Source organism: Somniosus microcephalus, chromosome 26 (genome assembly GCF_052327205.1).
Source record: "Somniosus microcephalus isolate GS21.2 chromosome 26, FLI_Smic_1.0, whole genome shotgun sequence".
Classification (NCBI taxonomy): domain Eukaryota; kingdom Metazoa; phylum Chordata; class Chondrichthyes; order Squaliformes; family Somniosidae; genus Somniosus; species Somniosus microcephalus.
Window position 1 is genome coordinate 28,954,007 of NC_141012.1, and position 25,633 is coordinate 28,979,639.

Sequence of the window (25,633 nt, forward strand, 5' to 3'; positions counted from 1 at the left end):
TATAATAATTATAATTATATAAATAATAAGCGTGAGTAGCTCTCTTTCATTGACCTTCATGTTCTGTTCAGGTCATAATTCACATGGGATTTATTTATGTGCACTCAAATTAATTCAGAGGTGATGCCATGGGATTACATTGACTAGTAGTGTTGTATTAATGTGGCGCAAGGGAGTTTATTATTATTGAGCTGTTAACGTGAGCGCGCTTCAGAACGTTATAGCTCATTATCATAAACCTTCACGAGCTGCACTGGAATTCATTGGATCACATTTTCTTCACGTGGACTTGCCATTGAGCTCTTGCACTGCTGAGTGCTCCAGGTTAAAAAGAAAACCTGGAAATCTGGAATAAAAGCAGAAAATACTGGAAATTCACAGCAAGCATTTGAAAAGAGTGCAGACCTGTGTGGGAAGCAGCGGCGGTGGCAGTATTTAAACGCGACTCCGAGGCGGCAGAGGACCAGGTAGGCTTACCAATCTCCGCTCCGATAGCGGGAGAGAGAAGTAAAAAGTAATCGAACTGTGACGTCACCAGAAAGCAGGTAAGTGATTGGTTGGTGAGTATTTCTCTTTCTCCTTTTTTACAAGCTTAAATTTTGTGTTTTATAGTTTCTAGGGTCTCTGTGGTGTAGCGGGGACAGTTGGTAAACAAGGGCCATTAAGTATATCATTTAATTGGTGGTATTGATTTGATTTAATTTAAATTAATTAAAGGGTAAGTCATGTCAGGACAGCCCGGCCCCGTAGTTTGCTCTTCCTGTGGGAAATCAGGGCCACTTCCTGTGTCCCTGACTACCATGTGTGCGGGAAGTGTATCCAGCTGCAGCTACTGGCAGACCGCATTGCGGCGCTGGAGCTGCGGATGGATGCATACTGGCGCATTCGCGAGGCTGAGGACGTCATGGATAGCACATTTAACCAGTTGGTCACACCGCAGGTAAAGGTTGCAAAGGCAGAAAGGGAATGGGTGACCACCAGGCAGAGTAGTAGGCACAGGCAGGTAGTGCAGGAGTCCCCTGGGGTCATCCCCCTCTCAGACAGATATACTGCTTTGGATACTGTTGGGGGGATGGCTTATCAGAGGAAGGCAGCAGCAGCCAACTTCCTGGCACCAGGGGTGGTTCTGCTGCACAGGACGGGAGGAAAAAGAGGGGTAGAGCTATAGTGATGGGGGATTCTATTGTAAGGGGAATAGATAGGCGTTTCTGCGGCCGCAAACGAGACTCCAGGATGGTGTGTTGCCTCCCTGGTGCAAGGGTCAAGGATGTCTGAGTGGCTGCAGAACATTTTGGAAGGGGAGGGTGAACAGCCAGTTGTCGTGGTGCATATAGGTACCAACGATATAGGTAAAAAATGGGATGAGGTCCTAAAAGCTGAATACAGGGAGTTAGGAGGTAAATTAAAAAATAGGATCTCAAACGTAGTAATCTCAGGATTGCTACCAGTGCCACGTGCTAGTCAGAGTAGAAATAGAAGGATATTTTAGATGAATACGTGGCTAGAGGAATGATGCAACGGGGAGGGATTCAAATTCCTGGGACATTGGAACTGGTTCTGGGGGAGGTGGGACCAGTACAAACCGGACGGTCTGCACCTGAGCAGGACCGGGACCGATGTCCTTGGGGGAGTGTTTGCTAGTGCTCTGGGGGAGGGTTTAAACTAAAATGGCAGGGGGTTGGGAACCTGAGCAGGGAGACAGAGGAAAGGGAAACAAGGATAGAAGCAAAAGACAGGAAGGAGAAAAACAAAGGTGGCAGTCAGAGAAATCAAGGGTTTAAATCAAGCATGGCCACAGTAAATAATAATTCTAAAAGGTCTAAGAGCATTAAAAAAACAAGCCTAAGGCTTTGTGTCTTAATGCGAGGAGCATTCGTAATAAGGTGGATGAATTAACAGCACAAATAGAGGTAAATGAATATATATGATTGGGATTACGGAAACATGGCTCCAGGGTGACCAAGGCTGGGAACTCAACATCCAGGGGTATTGAATATTCAGGAAAGATAGGCAAAAAGGAATAGGAGGTGGGGTAGCATTGCTGGTTAAAGAAGGGATTAACACGATTGTAAGGAAAGATATTGGCTCTGATGTGGAATCTGTATGGGTAGAACTGAGAAATACCAAGGGGCAGAAAACTTTAGTGGGAGTGGTGTATAGACCCCCAAACAGTAATGCGGTGGTTGGGGATGGCATTAAAAGGGAAATTAGAGATGCGTGCAATAAGGGCACAGCAGTTATCATGGGTGACTTTAATCTACATATAGATTGGGCTAACCAAATTAATAACAATACTGTGGAGGAGGAATTCCTGGAGTGTATACGGGATGGTTTCCTGGACCAATATGTCGAGGAACCAACTGGAGATCAGGCCATCTTAGACTGGGTATTATGTAATGAGAAAGGATTAATTAACAATCTTGTTGTGCGAGGCCCCTTGGGTCGGAGCGATCATAATATGATAGAATTCTTCATTAAGATGGAGAGTGAAGTAATTGACTCAGAGACTAGGGTCCTGAATTTAAATAAAGGAAGCTATGATGGTATGAGGCGAGAGTTGGGTAGGATTGATTGGGGAATGTCACTCAAAGGGTTGATGGTGGATAGGCAATGGCAAACATTCAAAGATCGCATGAATGAACTACAGAATCTGTTCATCCCAGTTTGGCATAAAAATAAAACAAAAAAGGTGACTCAACCGTGGCTAACAAGGGAAATTAGGGATAGCATAAGATCCAAGGAGACGACATATAAATTGGCCAGAAAAAGCAGTAAACCTGAGGATTGGGAGCAGTTTAGGATTCAACAAAGGAGGACAAAGGGATTAATTAAGAGGGGGAAAATAGAGTATGAGAGTAAGCTTGCAGAGAACATAAAAACTGACTGTAAAAGCTTTTTTAGATATGTGAAGAGAAAAAGATTGGTGAAGTCAAGCGTAGGTCCCTTGCAGTCAGAATCAGGGGAATTTATAATGGGGAGCAAAGAAATGGCAGACCAATTCAATACATACTTTGGTTCTGTCTTCACAAAGGAGGACACAAATAACCTTCCAGAGATTTTGGGGAACATAGGGTCTAATGAGAGGGAGGAATTGAATGAAATCAGTATTTGTAGGGAAATGGTGTTAGGGAAATTGATGGGATTGAAGGCCGATAAATCCCCAGGGCCTGATAATCTACATCCTAGGGTACTTAAGGAAGTGGCCCTAGAGATAGTAGATGCATTGCTGGTCATATTCCAAAATTCGATAGACTCTGGAACAGTACCCATGGATTGGAGGGTAGCTAATGTTACCCCACTATTCAAAAAAGGTGGTAGAGAGAAAACAGGGAATTATAGACCGGTAAGCCTGACATCGGTAGTGGGGAAAATGCTAGAGTCCATTGTAAAAGATGTAATAGCAGAGCACTTGGAAAACAGTGACAGGATCGGACAAAGTCAACGTGGATTTACAAAAGGTAAATCGTGCTTGACTAATCTACTGGAATTTTTTGAGGATGTAACTGGTAAAATTGATAAGGGAGAACCAGTTGATGTGGTGTATTTGGACTTTCAGAAGGCGTTCGATAAGGTCCCGCATAAGAGGTTAGCGTGTAAAGTTAAGGCACATGGGATTGGGGGCAAGGTATTGACTTGGATAGAGAACTGGTTGGCAGACAGAAAGCTAAGAGTTGGAATAAACGGGACTTTTTCCGAGTGGCGGGCAGTGACTAGTTGGGTACTGCAGGGATCGGTCCTGGGACCCCAGCTATTCACAATATATATTAATGATCTAGACGAGGGAATTGGATGTAATATTTTCAAGTTTGCAGACGACACAAAGCTGGGTGGGAGTGTGTGCTGTGAGGAGGATGCTGAGAAACTCCAGTATGATTTGGACAGGTTGGGTGATTGGGCAGAAGCATGGCAGATGCAATATAATGTGGATAAATGCGAGGTTATCCACTTTGGTGTCAAAAACAGGAAGGCAGATTATTATCTAAATGGCAATAGATTGGGAGAAGGGGAAGTGCAACGAGACCTGGGTGTCCTTGTGCACCAGTCGCTGAAGGTAAGCATGCAGGTACAGCAGGCGGTTAAGGCGGCAAATGGTATGTTGGTCTTCGTAGCGAGAGGGTTCGAGTACAGGAACAAGGATGTCTTGATGCAGTTGTACAGGGCCTTGGTGCGACGACACCTGGAATATTGTGTGCAGCTTTGGTCGCATTCACCAGCGAAGATTCACCAGGCTGATACCTGGGATGGCAGGAATGACGTATGAGGAGAGATTGGGTCGATTGGGCTTATACTCGCTGGAGTTTAGAAGAATGAGAGGGGATCTCATTGAAACATATAAAATACTAACAGGACTAGATAGACTGGATGCAGGAAGGATGTTCCCGATGGCCGGGGAGTCCAGAACCAGGGGTCACAGTCTAAGGATAAGGGGTAAGCCATTTAGGACAGAGATGAGGAGGAATTTCTTCACCCAGAGAGTGGTGAACCTGTGGAATTCTCTACCACAGAAGGCAGTAGAAGCCAATTCATTAAATATATTCAAGAAGGAGTTAGATATATTTCTTAAGACTAAAGGGATCAAGGGCTATGGAGAGAAGGCAGGGACAGGGTACTGAATGTGGATGATCAGCCATGATCGCATTGAATGGCGGAGCAGGCTCGAGGGGCCGAATGGCCTTCTCCTGCTCCTATCTTCTATGTTTCTAAGAGAAATATCAGTGATTTAGGTTAGGAGCCTTTGTCAACCTGTCTTTTTTAGATGATAATGTGCTTACTATGCATCGCTACCAGTTTCTATTTTTTTATTTTTACAGCGAGTTTAGTTGATTGACAAGTGAAAGGTATGTGTTTGCTGAGGAGAGTTGCATTTAGCGTCCGTGTCTTGCTCGTTATCTTTTCATTTCATCTTTCTTTTGTACTTTTTTTTTGTGGCCTTTGAACAGTATCTCATGGGAATAAAAGAAAATCCAAAGAAACTTTGATCAAAGTGTAAATTATTTTAAAGAACTGAATACAAGTGATATGGGAAAAAAAGATTAATTCATGAAAGTAATGATTTCTTATAAGAAAGTATATTTTCGCTCTTATAAAGGTGAACAGGTGAATCAATTTTATACTCAACTCTCTAATTCTGAGCTTAGTCCAAGCTTGCTTGCTTTAACCTTATCCACTGAGTATTATGTTGTTGTGCCTGCAGTGTTTTTCATATCCATTATTGTTCAGTGCTGACAACCCATCACCTTTGCAGTTAGAAGGAAAGAATTTACATTTATATAACTTTTGAAGTGTAATCACAGTTATGTTGTCAAACACAGCAGTCGATTTGCGCACAGCAAGATCCTACAAACAGAAAATGAGATTAATGACCAGAGATGAATAATGTTGGTATGAACACCAGGAGGGCACCCTTTTCTTCTTTACTGTGGGATCTTTTATATCCACCTGAACAGGCTTTGGTTTAATGTCTCATTCAAAAGTCCGCAAAGCTGAATAGTGTCAACCAGACTTGATTAGAAAGATTCTTTCCCCCCTAAAATAGTTGACATGGAGAACCAATTCACACCTTTAAAAAAAAGAGCTGGATTTACATCCGGTAAAGAATATAAGGATAAGTAAGTGGACTAAATGTTCCGTGAAACATGATGCCACTTCTGTCACTGGGACCATGAAAATGTCATTGCAAGGAAGGCAACTTTCAAGGTTGTAAGGTTAGACAGCCATGTGAATTTTGCTGGACTTAACTTTGGGGAACGAGTAGTGGCTCAGAGACACACTGGAGGTAGATTGAGTCCATGATGGAGTTGAAGCTAGGTGGAGGGAGCAGGCCTGAATGATCTTGTTCTGTGCTTATACTGTTCTTATTTGTAACAGTATTTTACATTTTTTTTAACAGCAGTTAGCCATCCTATAAATACAACAGTGTATGAATCGCAACCCAGTACGATGTTTAAACAAATCATGGAGATTGATTAGAGATAATACACTTGCTCCTTTGTCTTTTATGTTACACGGTTGTTTCCGTTCATTACTTGAACACTATGGCACAGGTGGGATACCCATTGAGATATCAAAGGAAAAATACTGGAAATACACAGCAGCTGCACCAGCGTCTGAAAGAGGTTAACATTTTCACTTAAACCTGACCTATTTCTCCTGCTTTATCTTTCATAAATGCAATGGGGTAGAAATTGGACCTCATTACGGCAGTTTGAAGGCTAATTTCGTGCCCAAAATACGTTTGAAAGCCGACCAACCCGATATTGGGTCGGGCGATTTTTCCACAGGATTTTCTGGTGGTGGGTAAGTTTTTTTTTTAATGTAAAAACTCTTGCTGTGAAGCTAGAAGGAGCAGGAGTCCTCCCCCGAATCGACAGTATCCCGATTGGCTGCTCCTTGTTGCCGCTCCTGGTCTTACTTCTGGGCTGTAGTGGCCCAATATTCATTTTCTTAAAATGGGCGAGCTGCCTGTGGAAGTGCGACGGGTGCCAGCAGCTCGCCCAAATAATATTAATGAGGCCCCAGTTGGGGGCATGCTCCATGCGTGGCGTCCATCTCGGGTCCGAACACAGGCCCAAAGGAATTTCAACCCCAATGTTCCAATGTAGTATCAAAGCATAGTGACTTCAGTAAATCATTATCTATAATACTTGGTGTATAAGATCCATAATAATGATTAATTCCAGACAACCAAAGTAAATTGCATTTAATTAGATTTCATGCTGTCTATAATAATTATGCCATTGTGATTTTTAACTTAAGGACTGGCCTTATAAAGGATGCATATGTTGAAAATTACACTGATTGATTATAAAATCCTGTGGGAGGGTAGAACCATCATCATACTTTGGTAATTGTTTTTCAGATCATGTCGAACTGAAAAATCTGCTGTAAAATAATTGTCTTGAATTAGTTACAAATATCAATTTGGAATTAATTGGATCTCTGCCACATTTACTTAGTATTGCTGTTATCACTCTGAAGCAATCAGTTTTTAATGGCTTCCCTTTTATATGTAATTAAAAATAGTTGAACTCGCACTTATGTACGTACGTAATTACATTTCTTCAAAATATGCTTAATGTAATTGTTCCTACTCATTCATTTTAAAATCCAAAGTCAAGTTAGTTCTAGTATTTTAAGATCAGCTGAGTTCTCTAACAAAGTGGCAATCTTATTTGGCTAATTATTTCTAGCACGGTTATATATAACTTGGATTCAACTGTGCCTTGTTTTCAGTCGGTAATTAGGTTCTTTAAACCTATTTCATTTAATATATTTAGATGCTGACTCAACCGTGGAGATTTATGATGTGTTTGAAGTGTGTTACTGTCCTACTTATTATTTGAAATACAATTTTGATCAATTTTTAAGGTTTTGTTTTTTCACTATCCCCTTTGTTGATGTCCCGAAAACACAGCCCATGCTGAGTGGCTGCATAGAGGCCTGTTCTCAGAATCTGCCAGTGATACACTTGATCTACCTCGCTATTGATGCCCCTCCTAATTTTCCCGACTACTTTGTCGAGAAATGTCCATCTTTTTGCCACCTTATCCCAAACACCATCACGGTTGAGATTAGCAACTCACTGTACGGAGGGTAGTGAGTGTGAACCTGCACCCTACCAGTCTGTGGTGGATTTCATTGGACCGCCAGTGTGCTTCCTCACCCACTGATTACTGATCAGTTTTGTGAAAATAGAAAAGGATTTACGATAGCAATTGATGATTTTTTTAAATTTGTTTGTGGGATGTGGGCGTCGCTGGCAATGCCAGCATTTATTGCCCATCCCTAATTGCCCTTGAGAAGGTGGTGGTGAGCCGCCTTCTTGAACTGCTGCAGTCCGTGTGGTGAAGGTACTCCCACAGTACTGTTAGGTAGGGAGTTCCAGGATTTTGACCCAGCGATGATGAAGGATCGGCCGATATACTTCCAAGTCAGGATGGTGTGTGACTTGGAGGGGAACTTGGAGGTGGTGGTGTTCCCATGCACCTGCTGCCCTTGTCCTTCTAGGTGGAAGAGGTCCCGGGTTTGGGAGGTGCTGCCGAAGAAGTAATGGCGAGATGCTGCAGTGCATCTTGTAGATGGTACACACTGCAGCCACGGTACGCTGGTGGTGGAGGGAGTGAATGTTTAAGGTGGTGGATGGGGTGCCAATCAAGCGGGCTGCTTTGTCCTGGATGGTGTCGAGCTTCTTGAGTGTTGTTGGAGCTGCACTCATCCAGGCAAGTGGAGAGTGTTCCATCACACTCCTTACTTGTGACTTGTGGATGGTGGAAAGGCTTTGGGGAGTCAGGAGGTGAGATACTCGCCGCAGAATACCTGCAAGGGTCTAGTACAATGTCAGACTATCGATCCCTTTGTGTTCTTATTTTTTTTGGAGGAAAAAACGATTAATTCCTGCCTTATATATTTCCCCCCCGCTCTCTTCCCCCCCCCCCCCCCCCCCGCCAACACCTGCCCCTTGTAATGCAACATTACCCAATATAAAGAACCTTCTATCATGACTCAGTTAATAGCACTCCAACCAGCTGCTGGAAAAGGCCTCTAAAATGGTTAACTCTTGAGTATTTCTTTCCTCTCATTGTAGCTGAGAAAGATGGCTTTGCCTTACTTTCTAGAAGGTATTTTATTGATGGCCATCTAAATGCATCTCAAAATGGAGTAGAAATGAAATTCTTGGTCGTGAAAGCAGACCAATGACCTGGTCCTGAACCCTGTCCCCTGTTGAGTCTGTGTTTTCCAAATGTAGTTATGCTGAATAACTGGACACAGACAACAGAATACTTAAACAGGTCTTTAGTAATTGAGGGTCAGGGCTGAACTGAAATACAAACTGCTCCACAGAGTTTATATACCGGTGTGGTCACCACCGGTACTACAATATACAGGAGCCATCAGAAAGTAGTTCATCACCTTAAGGTAGTCTCTTAAGGTGGTACAGGTTACATACACTACAATTCCTCCCCTTTTAGCTTAACAGTGTACACCCCAATTTAAACATAACATGGATAACATATATACAACTTTCATACAAAACTGTTAAAAGATTCAGTCTCTGAGGAGGCCTCCTGATCCGGGCCAGATAACGCCTTTCAGGGGTCTCTGGTTCTTGTTGCTGGGGTGACTCATCCATTTGATCTCTTATGGATTGAACATCATCATGTACGTTCGAGTCTGAGGTAGATGCTACAGGCTCAATAACTTCTTCAACTAGTGTCTCTGCCGTAGACATGGGGTCGACCCTTGTTCTCGATTCCACAAGTTGGTCAGCATGACGTCATATTACGTTCTCACCAACGTCTACCGTATACATCAAGGGTCCTTGTCGGGCACGAATTGTTCCGGATTGCCATTTATCATTCCTATAGTCCCTGGCCAACACTGGTTGTCCTATTTCGAAACTCCGAGTGCCCTTGTTATTTACGTGCTGGAATTGTTTGTTTTCGACTTCCCTACGCACATTGGGTTTTAACAAATCCAATCGGGACCGCAACCTCCTGTTATAGAACATTATGGCAGGGCTTTGATTTGTCACTGCATGCGTGGCGTTTCGATATGCCATCAGGAAATTGTCCACCTTGTGTTGTAGTGGAATATGGTCTTCGCTCATGGCCTTTATCGCCTTTGTGAACGTTTGTACAAATCTCTCGGCCAACCCATTTGTAGCCGGATGATATGGGGCAGATGTAGTGTTTCACCCCATTCTTCTTCATGAATTTCTGGAATTCTTCTGACACGAACTGTGGTCCGTTGTCTGAACATATTTGTTCCGGCAGCCCATTCCTTGCAAATATGGTTCTTAGAACTGCGATCGTCTTTTCAGAGGTAGTGGTCGACATCTTAATCACTTCTGGCCATTTAGAATGTGCGTCTACCGCTATCAAAAACATGGAATCCATGAATGGACCTGCAAAGTCGATATGCACACGTTGCCATGGGGTTGAAGGCCATTCCCACGGATGCAGCGGTGCAATTGGAGGTGCATTTTGAACTTTTTGGCACCCTGAGCAGCTTTTAGTCAGATCCTCTATTTGTTTGTCGATACCTGGCCACCACACAAGCCCTAGCAAGGCCTTTCATCTTGACTCCCCCCCAGATGACCTTCATGCAGTTCCTTCAGAACTCTCTCCCTTAATTTAGGAGGAATAATCACCCTTGTTCCATACATCAATGTTCCTTGACAGACAGACAGCTGCTCTCGTCTGGCTGAGAATGCCGGTAACAGTGGTTCGCCATGTGTTGGCCATCCCTTCACTGTCAAATCGTAGACCCGAGACAGTGTCGGGTCGTTTCTGGTCTCTCTCTCAATACTCTCATTGGTGACTGGCAAGCATTCGATGATGGTCGAGTGAAATATCTCGACAGGGCCAACTGCCGGTGCCTCTTCCGCTGTAGGTAGTGGCAGGCGCGACAGCCCATCAGCATTACCATGTTGCTTTGTACCTTTGAATTCGATATCATATTGATGTGCCCCTAGGAAAAGGGACCATCTCTGAAGCCTCTGCGCCGTCATAACCGGAACACCCTTCTTAGGGTTAAAGATGGAAACCAACGGCTGGTGATCTGTCAGCAGCGTAAACCTTTGGCCTTGCAGGTAATGGTTAAATTTCTTAACTCCCCACACGAGGCTGAGAGCCTCCCTATCTATCTGAGCATAGTTGCGCTCTGCGGAGGTCAATGATCTGGATGCGAATGCGACTGGCCTTTCCAAGCCATTTGGAAACTTATGTGAGAGCACTGCTCCGATACCATATGGAGAAGCATCACAAGCTAAGCGAATAGGCAGCGTTGGGTTAAAGTGAGCCAACACTTCCTTAGAGGTGATCAGTGCCTTGCTTTTTTGAAAAGCCCGCTTACAGTCCTCGCTCCACTTCCATGGTACTCCCATTTGCAAAAGAGTGTTCAGCGGGTGTAACACCATGGATAAATTTGGAAGAAACTTGTGGTAATAGTTAATCAACCCAAGGAACGACCTCAACTGGGATACATTTTCCGGAGCGGGAGCTTTCACAACAGCTTCGATCTTGTCAGGTGACTTATGAAGCCCCTCCTGGTCAATGACGTGACCGCAGTACGAGATTCGCTTCTGAAAGAACTCACATTTCTGGCGATTAACTCCGAGTCCATATTCTTTCAATCTGGTGAGCACCTGCTCCAAATTCGCGAGGTGTTTCTTATCATCATCTCCTGTAATCAGAATGTCGTCCAGGTAGCATTGTGTGCCTGGAATTCCCTGTAATACCTGCTCCATGGCCCTTTGCCAAATCGCTGGAGCCGATGCCACTCCAAAAACCAGTCTATTATACCGATATAAGCCCTTATGTGTGTTGATCGTGAGATACTGGCGTGACGCTTCATCCACTTCCATCTGTAAGTACGCCTGCGCCAGGTCTATCTTGGTGAAGTGTGTGAAGTGTTTCCCGCCAGACAGCGAAGCGAAGATATCCTCAATCCGCGGAAGCGGATATTGCACCGTGTGAAGAACCGGATTAACAGTGATCTTGAAATCGCCACAGATGCGAACCTTCCCAGGTTCCCCCGGCTTGTTGCTCAACGAACGCTTCATGACGGGAACAATGGGCGTGGCCCATTCGCTCCAGTCCACCTTTGACAGTACCCCTGAACGTTCTAGCCCTTCCAGCTCTGCTTCCACAGCAGGTCGTATCGCATAAGGTACCGGTCTGGCTTTGAAAAATTTTGGGTTTGCATGTTCTTCAACCTTGATGTTTGCCGTAATTCCTTTCAGTGTTCCCAGTCCCTGTTGGAACACCTCCTTAGCATCGTCCAATATTTTGGACAGTCGTTTAGGTTTGACATCGTCCTCTTTACAGGAATCTACAGTTAGTGCTTGTAAGGAATGCCAGTCCATATTTATTCTCCGGATCCATTCCCGTCCCAGTAGTGGTGGACCTCCCTCAGGTAACACATACAAGTCCATTCCCTGACTTTCTTTACCATTGTAGACCACCTTTACCTTTATCTTTCCGATGGGGTATACTCTTTGCCCCGTGTATGTTTTCAATACAATCTCCGTATCCCTCGGGAATGTGTGAGAATAACCTTTTGTTGTACTCTTGCTTATTCATGACCGTCAATGCTGATCCAGTGTCCAATTCCATCTTCACTTGGACTCCTGCTATCCGAAGCATGACCCAGATAGTTTGATGGTCTGCTGTGTTACCCACATTATGTATTTTTAGACAACCCAGTTCCTTACTGCTGGAGTCTGAATCCGTCTTTTGTTCATCCGAACTGTTCTGTCACCTTGTGTACTTTCTTGTACTTCTCCTGCGGCAACTTTTTGTTGCTGGTCTTCTTTCCTGACCGGCATACTTTCGCTATGTGACCAAGTCTGCCACATTTCCTGCATTCTTTATCTTTGAACCAGCACTGGTTCTGATCATGCGTTGTCCTTCCGCAACGATAACACTTTGCTGCACCCAATGCCATTTCATTGGTGCTGAATTCCGATGGTCTTTGCTGCATTTCCGCAGTGCCTTGTGCTGCTGCCTCGTGCGATGCTGCAATGCTGAAAGCTTTGTCCAGCGTAAGATCCTTTTCCTCTAGCAGTCGCTTCTGGGTTCCTTCCTTTAGTAGCCCACACACGAACTTATCTCTCAGAGCGCCTGCTAGTCCTGTACCGAACTGACAGTACTTTGATAACTTGCGCAGTTCGATTAAGAATTCAGCGTTGCTTTCCTCTTTAAGCTGAATTCTTTTGTAAAATTTAAATCGTTCCGCTATCAGCAGCGGCGTGGGGTTTAAATGCTCTTGCAGGATAGTAACAATCTCAGCGAAACTCTTTCCTACCGGTTTATCTGGTGTTACAAGGTGCCTTAATAACCCGTACGTCTTCGCACCCATCGAGTTTAATATGGTTAGTGCTTTCTTATCCGCCGGTACCTCATTCGCTGTACAGTAAACTTCAACGCGTTCCACATAAGTGGCCCAATCTTCTACATTGCTATCAAAAGCAGTGATGTTACCCGTTTTTGGCATCTTGTTGAGTTTCCTTTATCTTATTTATTTTTCCAAAATGGCGGCTTTTCCCGCGCTTATCTTCCCCCGCCGACTAAAATGGCGATTATCGCGCTGTTGCCGTTCTCGCCTCCCAGCGGTCCTTATTTCCCCCGACGCTGCTGCTCTTGTTCCCCGCCGCTCCCGCGGTCCTCGTGGACATTAACGCTTTTCTGGCTGCTGCATGTCTCTGCCCGATTGCAGTCCGGCCCTTTTCACCGGCTGCGGTCGTGTTCTCCGCCCTTTTCTTCGGTTTCCCTCCCCTTCTCCCACTGACAACTCGGCCGACTTTCTCTCCGTGTCGCTAGATCGGGCTTACCCGCCGCTGTCGTAGAAGGGATGATCACTGCCTGTTGCTGATGGTGGACTTCGTGGCCAGCAAATCCAAACCGGGTTCTCGATGCCTCCCGTGCGATGCGGTGCTCAGCAGGATGATGAGGGCGGATGCCCCTTTTCGACGCCCGTTCTGAGGACGAAGCTTCCTTGGATGCAAAACTGCCGCTAGGTACGATCAGACTCGTCGCCACTGTTGAGTTTGTGTTTTCCAAATGTAGTTATGCTGAATAACTGGACACAGACAACAGAATACTTAAACAGGTCTTTAGTAATTGAGGGTCAGGGCTGAACTGAAATACAAACTGCTCCACAGGGTTTATATACCGGTGTGGTCACCACCGGTACTACAATATACAGGAGCCATCAGAAAGTAGTTCATCACCTTAAGGTAGTCTCTTAAGGTGGTACAGGTTACATACACTACATCCCCAAAAACATTCTGGATCAGCAACTTAGATCTACAAGAGCAGTAGGCATGACTCTCCCTCTGACTCCCTCCCACTTAGTGACGTCCCGAGAGCCCAGCAGAGATTGGGAAGTCACCATGTGGAGAACAGTTCCATGCACAGCTTGCCAGTGTACTGCACCACTTCCTTCCCTCCCCTTGCCTGCCGTGACTGATGGTGTTTTTATTTTGGATTTCCAGCGTTTGTAGTTTATTTATGATGATGATGACTGACTGTGTACTTGACATCATAAAAGTGGGGTCATTCTGCAGGACTGAGGGTTCTGTATTCTGTTGTCGGATTCTCAGTATCCCCAGCAGGTAGTGAGTCTCAGAAAAAAGGTGTGCATTTTTCTGTATACTTTATTTGCAAACAGGACCTTTTAAAAGCATTTAAAAAGCAAACCAGTTTCCTTTTTTCACTTCTCATTAGTCCTGGACTAGCCAGATTAATGAATTCTACTGCGAGTGAGGCAGCTGAGAAAGATGGCTTTGCCGTACTTTCTATAAGGTATTTTATTGATGGCCATCTAAATGCATCTCAAAATTTTTTGTAATAATTCCCAGCTGAGCAAGTGGGGGAAATGACACAGGTTCTGAGAACGGATAGAGAAATACATGAAAAACGTCACAAAGTCTGTTTGCTTTTCTTGGATATGTTAGTTTCCTCTTATTTTTCTTCTTTCGGTAGATCGCTTGCCATTAGGTTTCCTCCACATAGAAGGGAGCGATTGTCGGGGTCATGGCCCTCTCCTTGACTGCTGTTAATGTGGCTGGGAAAAAAAGTGCTATTCAATTCAGACACATGAAATTTAGGTTTTCCTCTGTCCGCCTGGCTTCTGCATGACGCACCTCAGAATCACAGAAACCCCACAGTGCAGATAGAGGCCATTTCGGCCCATCGAGCCTGCACCGACACATATCCCACCCGATCCCCGTAACCCCTACACCAACACATATCCCACCCTATCCCCGTAACCCCACGTATTTAATCCTCCTAACACTAAGGGTCAATTTATCACAGCCAATCAACCTAACCCGCACATCTTTGGACTGTGGGAGGAAACCGGAGCACCCGGAGGAAACCCACGCAAACACGGAGAGAATGTGCAAACTCCACACAGACAGTTGCCTGAGGCCGGATTTGAACCCGGGTCCCTGGCGCTGTGAGGCAACAGTGCTAACCACTGTGCCCGAGAACTGCTGCAACACTTCAGGGATTCCGGGCCCTCGTGGAATGGAATGAGGAGCAAGAGTTTCTAGGCCTTGCAGAATTGCAGTTACACCACAATCAGTGATGCAAATGCAATTTTGAGGTCTGTGAGCAATGTGTCACAACAACAACAACTTACATAAAGCCTTCAATGTAATAAAATGTCCCAAGGCACTTCACAGGACCGTTACCGAACAAAATTTGACACTGAGCCACACAAGGAGAAATTAGGGCAGGTGACCAAAAGCTTGGTCAAAGAGGTAGGTTTTAAGCAGCATCTTAAAGGAGGAAAGAGAGGCAGAGAGGTTTAGGGAGGGAATTCCAGAACTTAGGGCCTTGGCAGCACGGCCACCAATGGTTGAGCAATTATAATCAGGGATGCTCAAGAGGGCAGAATTAGAGGAGCGAGATATCTCGTGGGGCGGGGTGGGGTTGTGGGGCTGGAGGAGATTACAGAGATCGGAAGGGGCGAGGCCATGGAAGGAGTTGAAAACAAGGATATGAATTTTAAAATGAAGGCGTTGCTTAACCGGCAGCCACTGTAGGTCAGCGAGCACTGGGGTGATGGGTGAATGGGACTTGGTGTGAGTTAGGACACGGGAAGCAGAGTTTTGGATGACCTCAAGTTTACGTTGTTCTTCTCTTCGCCTTCCCTCCTTGATGAGCAGATATATTTGCAGTATATTGGTATGCAGAAGATACCAATATTATTACAGTGGCTGAGGTGCTGCTAGAGTTTATTTGTACGAAAGCCATGCCCTGCAATACCCATCCTACTGCTCTTGCACAATTGAATGGCGAACAAGTGGTGAAGTGTTGCCGTGACATTAAAAGCTCTAATTCTGAAAAACATATCACTCAACATACTTGGTATCATTTCATTTATCTTCCTGTCACAGGGTAGGAAGCATATGTGTTTGTTTTGTTTAGCCAGAATGGACTGCAGGAAACTGCAGGCTGGTTTTAGCTTGAGAGTTTCTGTCCAAAATGTGTCACTAGTATGTAATTTTGCATGACATTTGGGAACAGATTCCATGTGGCAAAAAGGAAAAGGCAGAGCCAATATAACTGGTCTGAAGTACAAAGCTTCCAGGCATCAGGAACCCACTATAAATGCAGCATGCGTTCCCTAATCCGTGAACTGCCTTGTAATGACTCCAGTTCCCATGTTCTACTACAGCACAAACATTGGCCCGTATTTTCCGATGCCTATGGGTATGTACGAGCTGTGAACACACTCATAGGGACATCGGAAATGCCGATTTCAGGCATGTGAAGTGCATACGCTGAAAACCGGCATTTCCGATCTGAAGAATTCTCTTGACAGATCAGACGCCTGCCCTGGAGAAGGGCCTCTGCGGGGGGGGGGAGTTCCGCTTTCTGCAGAACCTCTGCCCGCTGAAATCCCTTAATCGTACGCCTGGTAAAAGCAGACGTAAGGCCTGCTTTTACCAGCATAAGAGTTTAAAAAAGTAAAAAAATATATATTTTTTTCACTCATTTATAAATTTTAAAATACTTTTTAAAAAAAGGTAAGTTTATTTTTAGCCCCGTAAAAAACTTTAATTTTTTTCAAAAAATTAAATTTTTGTTTAAAATATTTAATTTAACGTAATTTTAACTCATTTTAAAAATGTGATGGTTTTTTAAACATTTATTTAATGTTTTAGTGTCTTTTTTTCAGTGATCCCCATTCATACTTTTGACAGGTCTATCTGTCAAGTGTATGAAGGGAGATTCCCTTCTTTGATTGGCTCCACATGGCCCACGTGATCCCAGGGACACTTGCGAACCTCCTGTGCCCCTGGGATACATGGGCCCTGCGCATTTCGACTGTGGAGAAGCCCAGGATCGGAAGTGTCTGGACCTCGGGAGCCCTCAGGTAACAGCGTAGATTTTTTCCCAAAAGGAGGCATCCGCGCGCAGGAAGCCTCCTATCGGAAATTACAGGCCATTGTATTTTTTGGGGGGATGTTTCTCATTGTATTACAACAGTGATTACACTTCAAAAGTACCTCACTGGCCGTGAAGTACTTTGGGACGTCCTGAGGATGTGAAAGGTACTATATAAATGAAATGCAAGTTATTTATTTTCTTTTATTCTGCTTTATTGTCCACTTAGCAAACGCCTATAGGGACATTGTCATTTGGTAAAGTGTTTTGCAAGACCAATTGCCAGATTTACACAAGTTGGTGATGCAGTTGTGTTATGATTGGGCCTAACACTAAACTTTCACTAAGAAGCAATCTAAAAATGTGAACGAGCAAACATTACGTTTTGCTAATTCAGGCACAACCTTACCAATGTGGTCGAGTGCGCAGAATTTTGGGAGCAGGCTGTCCTGATTGTTATAGGAAATGCGCTTCCCCCAAAACTTTCTGATGCAGCAACAGTGGCCCTTCAAATGAAATATGTCTTACCGTTACATGCTTCAGGTTTAGTTTAAAGAAACAGTTATTTGCGATGAAATGACTTAGGGATTTTATGGAAACCATGATATTAAAGGGAAATTTTGGGCTCCAGACAAATACTAACCAGACAGGAGACATCAGCAATATCCATCTCTTAAATCAAATCTTTTTTCAGCACTTCACTTGCATAATCAATTTCAGAGTGGATTTTTTTTTATCTGACTGAAGCATAGCATTGAAGAGAGTTCATTGCCTTTTGTCACAAGATCATTCTGTCACAGTATTTGCGGCTGGCTGAAATTTGTTTGAAAGTCTCAAGTTTATTGGGTTTTAAAAGAGAAAGCAAGTGTAGGAAAACATAGGTTCACTCGGAGGTTCGCCCACCGATGTCTAACTATGCCAAGAGTCATTTTCAAATTCTTCTACTGTGTTGCAAATTATTTTTTTTTTAAATGGTAGATATATTTTCTCTTCTACCCTTTTCTGTTTGTTTCTCTGTGCTGCATGACCTACCATGCTGACAGATGAATTGGCATCCTGCTGCAGAACTCTACCAATGCAACTATGGAACTGGTTGCTGGGAGCTGTGTGAGAGTGACAAGAATGGCTATACTTTTGAATTTTCCTTTCTTCTGGAGAACTGGCCGACCACCGCCTGACATTCACTATGACAGTGTGGCTGAAATCAATAACTCAACATTTGGGGGAATCATGGGTGCTGTAATTAATAAATCGCACAGGACAGACTCTTGGAAATAAATCACATATTTGGTGCGCGATGTTCATTAAACCATCTTTCTCGGCTATGTGCTCTTGGCTTAAAGCCTCTGTGTGCTCTTTCTTCCCTCAATTCATTTATTGCACTGCAGCTATGAGCTTCGTAGACCTTTGATGCTCCTGATGTCCTGGCCAATATTGATTCCTCAACCAAACCAGATTATCAAGTCATTTATCTCCGTGTTGTTTGTGGAACCTTGCTGAGCTCAAACTGGCTGCCCCGTTTGCCTACTTAACAACAGCGACTTTTTTCCAAAAGTAATTTATTGGCTGTGAAGCACTTTGAGGCATCCTGAAGATTTGCAAGGCATTATATGAATTCAGTCTCTCTTTTTCTTTAGAAGTATTTGTTGACTGGGCCCATAGATGCCATCCAATGACCATCTTTATGATTAGCCTGAGGATCTGAACGGGCAAGTCTCAAATGAGCTGGTGAAATTCTATTACATTTAACTCCATCACACAGAATCACAGAATCCCCACAGTGCAGATAGAGGCCATTTCGGCCCATCGAGCCTGCACTGACACATATCCCACCCTATCCCCGTAACCCCACGTATTTAATCCCCTAACACTAAGGGTCAATTTATCATAGCCAAATCAACCTTCACTTACAAGGAAGGTTATTTTACCGACTTTTTTTTTATTAGCGCAGATTAAAAGAGGGCTGGGTGTATGAGGTGACGGGGTACTTTACATTGCCAGTAACTGCCCAACATCTACCTTTTTGTTTAAATTCCTTTCTTTCCTTTCATTAAAATGCAAGGTTTCAAAAATATACGCAATGTTGTTTTTAGTTTAATCACTACACTTTTGCGTCTGATAAGTCGAGTACAATAATGCTCTACCCTGGAACCTTGATCTGGTGTTCAGTGTATATCGTTGATGGTGGAAGCATCAGCAGGATGTTTGTTTAAGAGTTGATTTTGGTTCAGGCTAACTACGGAGTTCTTGCTGATTTTTTTCCTATACTCATTTTTTTCTACAATTTTTTCCATTTTAAATAAGCCTGCCCTATAATGGAATTTATAGTTGGTCGGTAAATCTTAGATTGCAGTAGCAAACCATAATGTTCTTGTGATCTCTCCAAAGCAGTAAATGGTTGTCTTCCGCAAATGGAGCTCCTTTTTCAATTGCTTTTCTCCGGAGTGTTCTGTGTATTAAATGCTATTTGCTCAATGCCTGGAGTTTCTTATTATTTTCTATGGCATGTTTATTTCTCATAACCATTTGCTGCTGTACCAGCTGCGCAGTAACCTCACATTATAGAGGAAACTCAGCAAGACTCCCCTCTGGGTTTGGGGCCTTTGCACAACCTGTGTGTCCGTGTTCGAGAACGAAAATCGGCATGCACCAGGCCTCCTCCTCGTCTGCAGCGCCCTCCCCCGCCCCTGCCATCCTCAGCAATGGTCTTAAATAATTCCTGTTGCTGCTGTAAGTGAATTTTGCTGTTGCATTCTGTGGGCAGCAATTCTCACTAAATCAGGAATTCTGGTTCACAGTGTACAATGGCCAAATCAGTTGTCAAATATAAATGTTTTTTAACGAACAAAAATACAGCACTTGAATATAAAAATTCAATGTTTTTTTCTAGGGGAGCATCCCCCAAAAATGCAGCACTGGTTGGCTGAGGAGGGGAAGGAAGTATTTGGAAGGAGTGCGCACAATTTAAATGTGCAGCTTGCAGCCCTGACTGGAATGATGCCATGGCCAGCAAGACTGGGGGAAGTGGATTCCCGACTTCTTGTTAGGCAATTTTTCAAAGATGAAGAATGTAAACATTTTTCTTCCAGTGATGAGATAATATGCTGCAGCTAAATGTTGAAATATTTTTTTTGAATTCAAAAAGGGAATAGAATAGTTTTGAATAAAATTGCACAATGACCTACTTTAGATGAAAAATTGCAATGCCCACACACATTCGCAATCAGCTTTGGTGCCATCATAGCCTTCATCCTGTCTTATCAACCCTTCCACCTGCTAACCTTTCCAGTAAGCTGCGCCATTTAGAGTCTCTTCTCACAGGGTATAGCTATGTTGTCCCTGTTGCTGGCACTTGTGATTATTTGCATTATGAAACACGAAGTTAGCCTTGTGCCCTCCTTAGTGTCAAGTTTTGTTTGTTTATTTTTACAGATTTGCATGGAGGGGAAACCAGCCTTTAATGGGAAATGAAACTTGTCTGTTTTCAGCTAGGGATCTATTTTTTAATAAAAGCACTAATCCTGATTTATTTTATGTTTTTGAAATGGGGAAAGATGGTGATTCAAGGCATTTTGAGCCACAGCAGGGATCTGTGGTCAGTCAGAAGCGATGCTGGTAAACATGAGCATTTGATGGGTCAGGCTGACTCTTATTTGCTCAGATCCTTCATGTTGATGTTATGGATCGTTCTTGGGTGCTGTTAAGCCATCCCCCCACGATGGGTGGGTAGAGCAGGGAATAGGGGAGCTGTTGGGCAAACCTGGTCTAAAAATCGAATTTTGAGGAAAGAGAGAGTTTGTCCCCAGTCTCCATGCTATCATTTCTTTGTCCTTGGTTAGTGCATTCCTAGGTTTCATGCCTTTTTGGAATTTTCTGCCAATTCTCCTTTATGGCAGTGTCCACATCTCCTTTCAGCTACAGTGAGTTCAGTTTGTGGCATGATAAAAGCCTAACATGTTTGTACCAGATTCTAGAACAGGTACTGATTATTACAACATGATTTTCATCTTCAAAGCACCAATTTTGTTCTGATTCCTAGCACTTTTTGGCAGCACTTTTTATCATTAACCTCCTCCATGGACAAGTTTTCTTTACCTCTGACATTATTATAGTTAAATCTAGTGAACACCAACCCAGTCTAAAATAACAACAGAAAATGCTGGAAAAACTCAGCAGGCCAGGCAACATCCGTGGAGAGAGAAATAGAGTCAATGTTTCAGGTCGAAACCCTTCGTCAGGACCCAGTCTAGCCTGCATGGGGTAAGGATAGCACACATCATTTGAAAGAAACAGAGTGAGTGAGAATATGCCTTGCAGTAAATATTGTTACCGTAAGCAATATGCTTCATAGAAATAACTGAAGATTTTGCACGACAACAATTTCAAAATGGTGCTATCCATCAGTTCCTCAAAACCCATTGGCGAGAATGTGGAGGAGCTGGTGAATTCTTTCATATCTTTTGAACTTATTCTGTGATCAAGAACTACCAGATTATGACCCTCAGAGATTAAATCGATTAACGAGCAATCTATTTAAATCAGACCGTAACTTGCATTTGCGTATGTCAGTTATTCTGGACCTAGGTGTAGCAGTTGTCTGCATCCAAAGACTGGTAGATTTGATTTATATATTTGCTCCATTTCAATAAGGGAAAGATATAGCCTCCATTCTTAAAATATGGTTCCAAACATGGTAGACAAAGTGGAGTTTCACCTGGGGGGGTGGGGGGATGCTGTTCACCGTGGGGGAGTTTCACCCGGAAGGTAGCTACCAGTTACATAAGCATGTGTGCTATGTAGGGACTGTAGTTTTAAAAAAATTATTTCATGGGATGTGGGTGTCGCTGGCAAGGCCAGCATTTATTGCCCATCCATAATTGCCCTTAAGGTGGCGGTGAGCCGCCTTTTTGAACCGCTGCAGTCCGTGTGGTGAAGGTACTCCCACAGTGCTATTAGGGAGGGAGTTCCAGGATTTTGACCCAGCGACGATGAAGGAACAGCGATATACTTCCAAGTCAGGATGGTGTGTGACTTGGAGGGGAACTTGGAGGTGGTGGTGTTCCCATGCGCCTGCTGCCCTTGTCCTTCTAGGTGGAAGTGGTCATGGGTTTGGGAGGTGCTGCCGAAGAAGCCTTGGCGAGTTGCTGCAGTGCATCTTGTAGATGGTACACACTGCAGCCATGGTACGCCAGTGGTGGCGGGAGTGAATGTTTAAGGTGGTGGATAGGGTGCCAATCAAATGGGCTGCTTTGTCCTGGATGGTGTCGCGCTTCTTGAGTGATGTTAGAGCTGCACTCATCAGACAAGTGGAGAGTATTCCATCACACTCCTTACTTGTGCCTTGAAGAGGGTGGGTCGTAATCTTTCTGGAACTGCTTTTCTCCTTTCTTTCCTCAACTCTAATCTCTTTCCTTGTGTGGCTTTAGGGGCTGATGCCTCAGATATAATCATCTCTGGCTGCGACTGTTGTGCAATGGAGTGAGGCATTGCAATGGATTTCATTTTCTTTTTCAATGCAAATAATAAATAATGTGCATGTGAACCTTGTGGGTGCAGTTGTTCCTCTGTGGACATTGTATTGGGATTTCAACTAAAACCCTGAAAATAAAAAAGGGGCCTGCAGAAACTTGTCTGAATTATTTAGAACTACATCACCCTAATACCCACAAAATCCTCAGCTCCGGAGCATTGCGTTTATACCAAGGGGATAATTACAGGCAATCTTTGATGATTCTTTTTTATTTTTAAATATGGTTCCGTGCAGATAAAGCTGGAATTACAGCTGTCAGATGAAATTTAATGGGAAGCAATGTGTGATGATACATTTTGAGAAGAAAAATCAGGAGATGAAATTTACAATAGATTATCAAATTTAAATGAATAGAAGAGCACAAAGACAAGGGTTCAGATACACAAATCTTTAAAAGTGGCAGAACAAATTGATAAAGCTGTAAAAATAAATGTACAAGAGATCCTAGATTTTATAAGGAGGGACATCAAATACAATAGCAAAGTGGCAATGTTAAACCTTTACAAATCTCTCATTCGGCCAGAATTAGAATATGACGTCCCGTTCTTGGCATCATACTTTAGGAAGGATGTCAAGGCCATTGAGAGTACAGAAGAGACATACTCACAATACCAGGAATGAAAGGCTTTAGTTATGGCAAGAGACGAGAGAAACTGGCAATCCTTACACCAGCATAGAGTAGGTTAGGAGATCTGATAGATGTGCTCAAAATTATGAGGGATTTTTTATAACGTAGAGTAAAACTATTTCCATTGGTAAAAGAATCAAAGGACATAAATTTAAGATCACCAAGAGAATAAAGTGAGAGGTTATGGGGAATTTTTTTTTATATGATAGGAGTTGTTAAGACATGGAATGCTCTACCAGAAACAAAATCCATAATAGCTTTTAAAAGATAAGTGGATAAATACAATAATTGTGAAAGAAAAATTTAAAAGGCTATTGGAGAAAGGGCAGGAGAATGGGATTAAAAGGAGAACCGGAGCAAGTGCGATGGGCTAAATGGTATCGCTCTGCACGTTAAACCTCTGCGGCTTTGAAATTTGGCTGTGCAGTGCCTGTTTCAGGCACCAATATGATGGGCAGGAAACGCACACTCATTATAAGCCTGCAGTGCGCCCCCTGCCATATTGGTAAAGCTCAAACATTTGGCATGCAGTGCCCATGCCCGAAACCGGCATTAGGCCCTTTGCTTATACAAAATAAAGGGCCTAATGCCTGTTTCAGGCCCCCACTGCAGGATTAGTTTGCTCTTGAGGTCTACAGGCGGTCTGATAGGTGGTCCTTAAAGTGACCACTGTAGGCCGCAACCAACAAAGGTAAGGTTTTAAAACCTACTTACCGGAATGAGCAGGTGTGATCCTCCCGTTCCCTCATTCAAAGAACATGTGCTGCTGCTGGACACCAATTCCCCTCCCGCCCCCCGATCGCCCCCCCCTTCTCGGCCGTCCCTCATTCTCACTCACCTGCTGGCCCTCATTCTCACTCACCTGCTGGCCCCCGCGACCCCAGCAGCGGCCCAATCTTCAATCGCGCTTCGCTGGCGCAGCTCGATGGAAATGAGGCCCGGGGCCCCACCGTTTCCGGCGCGGGGCTTGTTCCCTGCGCCCCCCCCCCCCCCCGCCCCCCCACAAACCATGCACTCACATATGGACGTGGCTGAAATTCTAGCCCTAAGATTCAAAGTGCAGCTTTGCCTAGCAATTTCTAATTCCGTGCAGTGCTTATACAGAACTGATTTTTCAACTGAAAGAATTCTATTTGTGTACATGTAAAATCAGAAGGTGAGGTTATATCTATTAGCCATTCTGTGCAGTAGCTTTCTGTCTGTTCCCAGAAGTGCCTGGGTCATTCCTATTTTTACATTTGAAGCCTGTAGCTTGCATGCCATTCTCCACTGATAAACACCAGGATTATGATAGCTTTCATGTTGTATTTGTGGTAGTAATCAAGATAGGTAAAAGATCAAATTGTGTTTGGCTGATGATGCGGTCACAAGTCTGGCTTAAGGGGAGACGCATGTGATGCTTGAACCGCAGGAATTACATTAATGCCTACATGATTGGTTTTCGTTTAACGAAAGTATTGCAGAGACTGGAGTGTTTAGGAAATATGTGTTTAATCTACAATTTCCTCCCCACACACAGCACATTGTGCTTTTGTTAAAAATAAATGAACTAAAATCATTAGCTCATGAAATTAAAGCTTAAGCATTGTGAATGTTTCTTTGGTGCATTACAGCTACTAAAATCCTGAAGAATTTGGAATTTATTTTGCAGGATTTGTCCTAAAAAAATAAAGAACTCATAAGCTTGTTGGTAACTAATATATAGGGGGATAAATTGGGAAGAGTCGTGCCCTTTTTTTTAGGCCCTACGCGCGGTCTCTTAAGACACCACAATGGCGGGCAGAAAGTGTATGCACACTTCCGACCAGAAGTGCGCCGCCCGCTGTATTGGGAAAGGACTAACGAGGTGTCTGAAGCAGGCGTTAGTCTATTTGCATATGCAAATAAGGGGCCTAATGCATACTTCTGGTCCCTGCTGCAACTTTGGTTTACCCTGAGGCAGCCAGTGCCAGTACTGGTCGCCTCCAGGAAAACCAACTCTACACATCATGTAAGTTTAAAAAAAAAAGTTAAGTACTTACCATAATCACCACTGTTCCTGGTACCGAAAGCGCCAAACTCCAGGTTCCCCCCACCCCCCGACCCTGATCTCCATCCAGAGCCCCCCCAACAGGACTCCCGAGGCCTGCAATCTTCCTACCCGACCCTGTTCCTCCTCGAGACCCCCGCGATCCAACCTGATCACTTACCTGGGATTTGGCATGAACCTGTGTGGGCTCCTACCGCAGCACCATCTACATTATGATGAGATCCGAGGCCCAAAATCCAAGGCGCCTTGGTCCTTACCACTTGAGTGCAGACTGTTAACACTGAGGTAACCAAACATGGGCCCTCCTGAATTTATGCCCCCACAAAGTTTATTTCACAAGTTTATGAATAGTCTGAGTGAGTTGTAGTTTTACAAAAAGTTCCACTTCTCTTTATTCCCTGTTATGTTTGCGTGCCATGTATTGGTTGAGAAGCAATTGTTTATTTCCAACCTCAAAATGATGTTGATGAGATTACCTGATTTTGGGTCACCAGCCTTGCTACTAGAATTTTTAAAAGGAGTTCATTTTTGTGAAAAATCTTCTG

At 43.8% G+C, this 25,633-nt stretch overlaps 1 long non-coding RNA gene across 1 annotated transcript in view; it reads left to right on the top strand.

The window, feature by feature from the left end:
- Positions 1-23,304, top strand: part of LOC147100367 (uncharacterized) — a 92,772-nt gene extending 69,468 nt beyond the window's left edge. Inside the window, exon 3 of the long non-coding RNA XR_015073722.1 lies at positions 19,792-23,304. This is a non-coding gene — a long non-coding RNA (uncharacterized LOC147100367). The remainder of the gene's footprint in view (positions 1-19,791) is intronic.
- The last annotated feature ends 2,329 nt before the right edge of the window (positions 23,305-25,633 follow it).